The sequence below is a fragment of the Triticum dicoccoides genome, chromosome 5A (genome assembly GCF_002162155.2).
Source record: "Triticum dicoccoides isolate Atlit2015 ecotype Zavitan chromosome 5A, WEW_v2.0, whole genome shotgun sequence".
Taxonomy (NCBI): Eukaryota; Viridiplantae; Streptophyta; class Magnoliopsida; order Poales; family Poaceae; genus Triticum; species Triticum dicoccoides.
This window is the reverse complement of record NC_041388.1, coordinates 486,151,922-486,161,317: the sequence shown is the minus strand read 5'-3', so window position 1 is coordinate 486,161,317 and position 9,396 is coordinate 486,151,922.

The window sequence follows — 9,396 nt, the reverse complement described above, 5'->3', positions numbered from 1 at the left end:
GGTGGGGAGTGTTTTCGGGGCGGGCGGGGCGGCGCACCGCAGGCCGCGGGCGGCGGGGGCTGCTATTTGGCCGGCTCAGGGGGGTGGAGGTTGAAGATGAACCGCATGCCCTTGATCTCGTATCCAATGGCTACAAAATCAACTGACCAGAGATGAAAGAGTCAGCCGACCGATGTGTAGCCTCACCTTGCTAGTGCGTTCAGTTTCGACAGCAAAATTCAGTTTCGACAGCAAAATTCAGTTTCGACAGTTAAGTTCAGTTTCGACAGTTAAGTTCAGTTTCGACAGTTAAATTCAGTTTCGACAGTTAAGTTCAGAGATGAGCGGCTGATGTATTTTACATCTAGCACTTTGTTTATGTACTTTACGTCATGTATTGGAGATGCTATTAGAATTCCACTCAGGTTAACTTTGTTCGTTGTCTCTCTTGTCCTGCTTCAGCCTCGGCGTCGTACAACTCACCGGAGCTGCTCCAACGACGAAACCCTCCATCACAGCGGAGTAGTACCTCGGGATCCATCTCCAGACGCCTAAGATCTTATTCCCCTCCTCCGACAGCCAAGTCAGCCGGAGCATCCTCACCGGCCAACCCAATCACGCTGAGATCGACATGGCTTCGCCAAAGAGGTTGTACACTTGTTGCATCTCTTTTTTACTCTACATGTTATATATATTGTCCACTGAGCACACGGATTTGATCCTTTAGTGTCTCCTTGAAAGAAAAAACCTAGGAATTTTAATTTTCACTTGTCCTCCTTTTCAAATTCCTATTCATGAAGCACAAGACTAAGAGATAGTAGCATAATAGCATTATAACCGTACATTTTCTTGTGGTTTGACTTAATCTCACCATGCTTCTTTGCATCCTGTGATCTTCCAATTGTTGTGAATCAAACACCCATATTGGCAGAGATCCTGTGTTTTTAAATTCTCTGTTTTGCACGTGCATTCCTATCCTATTCCTGTCTATTTCCTATCCCTGCATTGTTGGAATCCTCCAATTCAAACGAGCCCTTACAGAATTACTTCTCTTACAGATAGTTGTCAAATAAAACCTTGCGTGGTTTGTCCCGCTCCTTCTGCGCCATCGTCCACCCCAGCTCAGCTGCTCCAACGACAGAAGGGTCCAGCACAGCAGGGATCCGGCCTCCAGACTGTCTTTTTCCGCCTCAAATCTTCTTCCTCACCGCTGGCAGCCATGAAAACTGCACTACCATCATCAACCGAGCAGATGACCTCGAGGACTACACGGGTCCGCAAGAGAGGTCGCACTCTTTTGTGTCTCCTTACGTTATGCATCGCTTAATATTACATGCTACTTTATCGTCCTGTTCATTGATTAGACTCTGAGTCAGCTCCAAACTAATGGTCAAACTTGAGTTTTTAAATGGTTGTGGGGTACATATCGGGGCCGCTATCAATAGTATCTATCTACTATCTGGTTAATCTCCGGTGTCTACTATGAGTTTCATGTTGGGTGGGAAACAAACAGTAAAGAAGCCATTACCTGTATTTTTTAACTGAAGCCATTATCTGCCTGCTATTATTGGTTTCGGGTCTATCCACAAGTTGCTACCATCACTCTAGATTTCTGCATGCACTCCTTACATAATCTCACTATGTTTTATTCCTATGCATGACAGTTATTGTAAACAATGGAACTGAACATGTAGAGCAAAAGAGACGAGCCTTGCGTGGCAATAAAATTTCATGCAGACATCGCTCCATGGTAGGCGCAAAGGCAGCCCCCCTCCACACATTTCGGATTGTAATCGAGAGGAAGATATCTGTCCTGAGGGGGATTCAGAAGGAGAAGACAACTCCTATTTACCCCCTGAGGTCTTCGCTCTAACTTGGCATGCTGATGTTGGTTATATCATGCATATGGTGTCTTGCATTGCTTACTTTATACATCAACTATGTCATCTGCTTAGTTTAGACTTCCTTTGTGCGAATGCCATCTATTTAGTTTATTCATCGTTTATGTGAATTATGCAACGCCATCTTGTTTAGCCAGGCATCATATATGTGAATTTTGCAATGCCATCCTGCTTAGCCAGTCATCTTATATGTAAATTATATCAGGCCATCCTTTTTTTCCTTACATATTACATTTGTCAACAATGTTATTACATTCAACTGCTCTTCGTGTGCATCAGCCATTTGACACGGCGATGGCAAATTCTGGAGTGAAAACAAGGTCTTCAGAGCAGACTATGCTATCTGACGAAGTGCATATCTCGCTGGTTACGGATAACTCCTCAGAGGAGGATTCAGAGACAGATGACCAGTCCTATTCCCCCCCCCGAGGTGTATGCTCTAACTTGGCAGGGTGATGTTGCTCATATCATGCGTATGGTGTCTCGCATTGCTATGTCATTTGATTGGTTTAAACATGTTTTGTGTGAATGCCACCTGTTCAGTGTCTACTTACCATATATGTGAATTATGCATTGCCATCTTGTTGCAAGACATTATATATGTGAATTATACAATGCTATCTTGTTGCAAAGGCATTATATATGTGAATTATGCAATGCCATGCTGTTTAGCCAATCATCATGTATGTGAATTATACCATGCTATCATTTTTTTGTATTACATGTTCCATTTGTCGACAACGTTTGTATATTCAACTACTCTTCCTGTGCATCAGCCATTTGAAGTGGTGATGGAAGTATCTAGAGTGAAAACAAGGTATTCAGAGCAGACAATGCTACCTGCTGAAGCAGACATCTTGCTGGTTACAGAGAGCTCCTCAGAGGAGGATTCAGAGACTGATGACCAGTCCTATTTTCCCCCTAAGGTCTATGCTCAAACTTGGCAGGGTTATATTACCCATGTCATGCATGTTGTCTTGCATTGCTTAGTTTTTACATCATATATGGATTGCCATCTGCTTACTTGCTTACTATATAAATCATATATTTGAATTATATCATGCCATCATGTTTACATAGTACATACACATCATCTATCTGAATTATGGCATGGCAACCCATTTAATAAAGACATCATATAGTTATATCATCTCATCCTGTTTAGTGTTTACAGTCATCATATTTTGAATTATGGCATTCTATCCGTGAATGTATGTGAATTATGGCATGCCAACCTATTTAATAAACACATTATATAATTATGTCATGTCATCCTATTTACATAGTCTCATATTTTGAACTATGTCTTTCCATCTTTTTTAGTTAGCCATCATAATGTGAAATTGTGTCATGCTATCCTGTTTAGTTAGCCATCATATATGTGAAATTGTGTCATGCTGTCCTGTTTGGTTAGACAACATAAATATGAATTATTTCATGCCCTCTTTTATTCCCCACTATCCATTGCACCTGTCTATCATACAATGTCTATACTTTCAATTACTTTTCTTGTTTATCAACCATTTGAATTGGAGAGCGTGATGGAAGTATCTAAGGGAGTAACAACACGGTCTTCAGAAAAGATAGTGCTACCAGTTGATGCAGATAGAACTACGGTTGTACTTGCCCAAGGACCAGATCCACCACACATAACACAGACTCTCGCAGATTGTACCCCTACCCAGTTGGACAGAGAACCAGCTACACCCCTTCTAACCCCAACCCCGGCAGATAGTAACCCAGTTCCAGTTGACACAACACCGTCTCCACCATAGAGCACCCAAACACGAGCAATAAGTAAGGGAACTGCAGTGCCCAAAGCACGAGGACCACCACTCCGAATCCCAACTCAACGCTTAAAGGAGAAGAAGATTTGTTCTCAAGTTAGGTTCTGTAGCTATGGTTCATACTGCTTTGCTCTTGCATGACTGTATTTACTCATACCAACTATTTTCAAATTTAAAGGATGGAATTGAAACTCCAATGGCGCAACAGGTATGTTTTAAACCTGTTTCTTTAACTGGTTCGTTGTTGTAACCTGCTCTATGTTGATTTCAGTTTCAATTGAATAAACAGTTATGTTCTCATGTCATGCACATTACAAGTGTTGTTATTGCTCTATAGTTACCAACACTTATATTCTGTCTATTCTGCTTTGTCTTGAACAAATATTATTTGAACTGTGTCTCTATCTTGATTTGGCAACAAAAACTAGAATGATATAGACCATAAAGTGACCATGGTACATAGATATATGTTTGTTTCATGCTGTTATCATGTCCACTTTACTACTGAACTCATTTACCAAAATGAGTTTCATATACAACATGGTAAACATGTGATGTGTCTGCTTGTTTCTCTTTTAGAATGCGGACAAAATATTGGAGAACAGTACCACGTTATCCAATGGTAAAGGAAGTAATGCAGATAAGGTTCAAGATAGTGAGACATCCCTGTTGGTCTCCAAGAAAGCTGATAAAAACTATCTTGACGACAGTGAGGGAACCCAAAAGTCCTGTCTTGATGTAGTGTTCGAGTTACTGACCACTACTCCTGGCACAAGCTCTTTGAGCTCGCTGCCTGAATCGGTTCCTGTTCTTGAGTCTCAACTTCAAGTTGAAAGACATCGATTAGATGTGCTGCGACAGGAAGCTAAAGGACTGAGGAAGTCCCTGCAGAATTCAGATGCATATTTTCTGGTGCGATAGTAAGCGCTGGAGGATTTAAGCGCCAAACAAGAGAAAGTTAATAAGCTTGCTAAGCATCTTGCCAGCATTATGGGTACCCAGGATATTGTTTCTTGAGATCTTCTGAAGTGGTTTCAGTTCTGGATTTGTTTTGCTGCGGCGTTTATTTGCGATGGTCGCCAATTTTGACAACCAGTGTATATGATATGCTGCTTTGTTCCCTATATTTGCACTGGTGGCGAACTTTGATGCCTAGTGGATGTAATATGTGTAATAGCCGTGATAGCCTAGCATTAGTTGCTTGCTTATTTATTTCCTTGTTGGCTTGTTTATTTGTTTGCTTGTAGTCATTGCAGTTCTTTTTCAGCGGTTAGCTAGTGGCTGCAATAACCTATTTTTTAAAACTACGCCACAATAACCATGGGCTAATATTTACTATAGTGACACTGGGCCTCCTACTGGCCGTAGAAACAGTGGGCCTTCTACGGGCCGTAGAAACAATGGGCCTTCTACGGGCCGTAGAAACAATGGGCCTTCTGCGGGCCGTATTATCAATGGGCCTTATACGGGACGTATAATCGATTGGCCAAACATGGGCCAAACAGACCGCATTATGGCCGTAAACGGGCTAGTGTTGGAATCGTCCGTTCATGGGCCGACCATAACGGGCCATCGTTAATAGGCTGTATTTGATGACGCTATGAAATCGGCCCAACGTATTAACAAACCACAAACGGGCCGATTGTAACCACGGGCTGAATTTGGCCCACAAGCAGAAAATGACAGTAACGGGCCGTAAGTAAACGAATGCTGGAAATGAGCCCAAGAATAAATGGGCTCTGAGAAGGCCGAAAGATAACATGGGCTGGAAACGGCCCAACAGAATAACGGGCCGTTAATGGGTATAAAGTGATACACTGTTCATTACGGGCCAGTTTCACCACGGGCCGTTAATGGGTGTAAAGTGATACACTGTTCATTATGGGCCAGTTTCACCACGGGCCGTTAGTAGGCCAAGAGTTACATAGGGCCTCATATGGGCCGAAAGACGTCATGGGCCATACATGGGCCAGAAGTGAAAACGGGCTGGAATCATATTGGATGGCCCAGATGGCGCTACTGGGCCTAATTCGGATAGGGCGTAACGGGCCTTGGGTTAGCGGGCTGTAAATGGGCTATATTCGAACAGGCCGTTAACAGGCTTTCCATGGGCCCGCCTGCCAGCTTTTGACCAAGTCAAACGGGCCGGCCTTTTCACAGGAATGGGCCTCTGTTGGGCCGTGCCACATGTCGACGTATCATAGGCGCCTTCCGTCCAATGAGTGGTTGCCATCTGTCCCAACGATGAGCCGACACGTATTTCCTCCAGCCAATGATGATTTTACACGTGGAAAATCCCCATTGGTCGGGGCTGTTAACGGGTTATCGGATCCAAAACCCGACCCAATAGCTTAACGGTGTTCCGTTACTGGATGCCACGTGTCGGTCACCCTTGACAAAAGCACTTCTGTGACGCGCGATTTATCGTCATGGAAGTGGACACTTCCGTGATGATAATTTTGTTAATGCCATGGAACACTTCTACGACAGCACATGTATGACTATCTTGATTCTGTCATAAATTTGTCATGGATGTACATGCATCACAGAAAACGCGACCTACTGTGACGAACAAGTATCATCACGGAAGTGTATTTTTTTTGTAGTGCTTGCACAAAAGCAACAACGATCGAAAAAGGCAAGGCCTCCTACCTGGGAGCCTCCTAACTACTCCAAGTCGTCATCGGTCTTCACGTAGTAGTAGGCATCCTCCGGGTAGTAGTAGTCATGAGTGGCATCATCTGGCTCCTAGGATCCGTCATCTAGTCGCAACAATCGGGTATGGGGGAAAAAGAAGTAGTAAAGCAACCGTGAGTACTCATCCAAAGTACTCGCAAGACTTACATCAGATCTAAACTAAGTATGCATCTGTATCAAAGGAATGGGTTGTATCTGTGGACTAAACTGCAGAATGCCAGAAGGGAAGGGAAATCCTAGCCAATCGAAGACTAGCATCTTCTGGAAACCACCATCTTGCAGCAACAGGAGGGAGTAGAGTAGCATAAAGTAAAGTAGCAGTAATGTTATCAACCTCGACCAGAGATCCTTTCTCGACTCCCTGCGAGAAAGCAATCCCAGAGCCATACTATCCAAGTGTCAACACATTCCAAATCTCATCACCATCCAGTCCTCATCACAAGTATCCAGTTCTAGTTGTATCGATCGGGATACAACTCCAAGTGTCTATTACCTTAGGACAGGCTATCGATAGATGTTTTCTTCCCTGCAGGGGTGCACCAACTTACCCACCACGCTTGATTAACTCCGGCCGGACACACTTTCTTGGGTCATGCCCGGCCTCGGCCAAACAATACGCCGCAACCCGACCTAGGCTTAATAGAGAGGTCAAGCACGCCGGACTAAACCTATGCCCCCAGGGGTCATGGGCCATCTCCCCAGGAGCTCCTGCATGTTGCGTACGCGGCCGGTGAGGAGACCTAGCTACCTCTATCAAAAAGGCAGGTGCTTACGCAGCCCAACCCGGCGCGCGACGCTCAGTCGCTGACGTCTATTAAGCTTCGGTTGATGCATAAAATGCAGAATGCCCATACTATGCCAACGTGATGGTTAGTGCTATCAGGCCAGAGGCCCCTCGGATCAAATATCCAAATCATAGTGGATTAGGAGCACGCGGTAACGAGCAGAGACTCGCGATTGATGTGACCCCGTCGCCCCGTCTCGAGTACTTGCGGCAAGGGCTAAGAATGCCCAGCCACGCCTCGTAAGTATCTCGTGGGCACCTTCCAGGTCAACCCAACTCCACATCACTCGCTATTAAGCTCGCTTGGGTACCCCTCAGGGTCGACCCGTCTTTCGTAACATGGCTCAGTGTAAAGTTATAGTAACCATAGTAACTGTGTGTCTAACACCAAGGGGAAAACCCGAGGAATCACCCCCGGTGAATCCCACTCGATGTTATCATCAAGGTGAACGTAAGAGGATCCATCCTCGAGGTTCACACTTGAGGGGTTGCACGATAGAGTGGTAACGGAAGTGGTTAAGGAAGAAATCACCCTCGATGACCTCGATCGTATAGCTACACTACAGAGATCTCATCAGGAGTGATGTAAGAGGTTCCACCCTCGCCACTCGATGGTAACTCTACATAGTTGTACAACTAGGGAGGTGATGTGCAGTGTTGGGGCCTGGACGTCAATCACGTTGATCGAGTCATTGAACATAAAGCGGGGAAACTGGGACAAGGTGGGGTCACTGATGGATCTCTAACCAACCTATACTAAGCAGTTTAGGATAAGCAGGTAAGGTATAAAAGCAGGTAACAATAACAGGCTATGCATCAGAGAAGGATCATACAGAAAGCAGTAGCAGTTCTAATGCAAGCATGAGAGGGAAAGAAATAGGCGATATCGGAATGCTCAAGGGGGGTTTGCTTGCCTGGTTGCTCAGGCAAGAAGGAGGGGTCGTCGGTGACGTAGTCGATCACAGCGGCATCATCGGTCTCGGGGTCTACCGGAGAGAAGAGGGGGAAGAAACAGTAAATACAGAGCAAACAATGCATCACAAGGCACAACATGACGACGGGCAGAGCTAGGGTTTCCCTAACATAGTACTACACGTTGCATACGGAGGGGATAAACATTCGAGGATGAATTCCTGGCGTTAGGCGGATTCCAAACAAATGAAAGAGAGGGGACGGTTCCATGTTCAGCATGCTAGGGGCATGTGACAGGTGAAAGGACCGCGCATTTGGATTCGTTGGATTTTTCTGAGCAACTTTCATATATAAAACATTTTCATCGGAGTTACGGTTTATTTTCTATGAATTTCTAAAGATTTTCTTATTTCCTGGATTTATTTTAATTCGAAATTAAACAACAGATTGCTATGTGTACACACTGAAGTGTACACTGAAGTGGCATTAGTGGCAGACAGGTGGGGTCCAGTTGACTGTCTAGTCAGCAGTCAACTGAGACCGTTGACTAGTCAAAGGGCCCAGGGGACCCACACGTCATTGACTGGGTTATCCCAGTCAGCAGTTTGACTGGTCAATGGGACAAGTGGGACCCAGGTGTCATTGATACATATTTTAGTATTTTCTTTGTAAGTGGATATTAAGAGGAGGGGGGTCCACCTGCCATAACATAGATTTTTTAAAAAACTTATTATCTTTCAACTACAAGTGGGGGGCACACGTCATTTACACATTTGACTAATTAAACAAATAAACTAATCTAATGTATTCCTAGACTAATCTAATGTAGTTAAATAAACGGCCAGAAGCACATCTGGCTGTGCATGTTCTGCACACACGCACGACCATGGCAAGGCCATGGCCAACAGAAGCGTAGAGCAGCAGCGGCAACACAACAGTAGGCAGTAGCAGCAGCGCTACAAGGAGGAGGAGGGAGCAGCAGCAGCTTGTAAGTAGAGGCAAGGAGCAGAGAGCAGTAGTGGCAAGGAGCAGAGCAAACTTGCAAGCAGCAGCAGCTTGTCAACAGCAGCAGCGCATCACTCAGTAGCAGGGCAGCGTCGGCCGCGAGGCCATGCGCGCATGTCGGTGCGGGCAGGGGCGCGTCCGCGCGGCTGGCGTGGGGCTGGGCCGCAGTGGGTGCACGTGAGACGACCAAGGATGCGGCTGAGGCGAGTAGGGTGTGGCCCGGGCGCGACAATGACGGACACCGGGCGCGGCTATGGTGAGCTTCGGCCACGGCGAGCAACGGTGCAGAGGGGCATGGATCGAGACCGGGAAAAGCAGGAATCGGACGAGA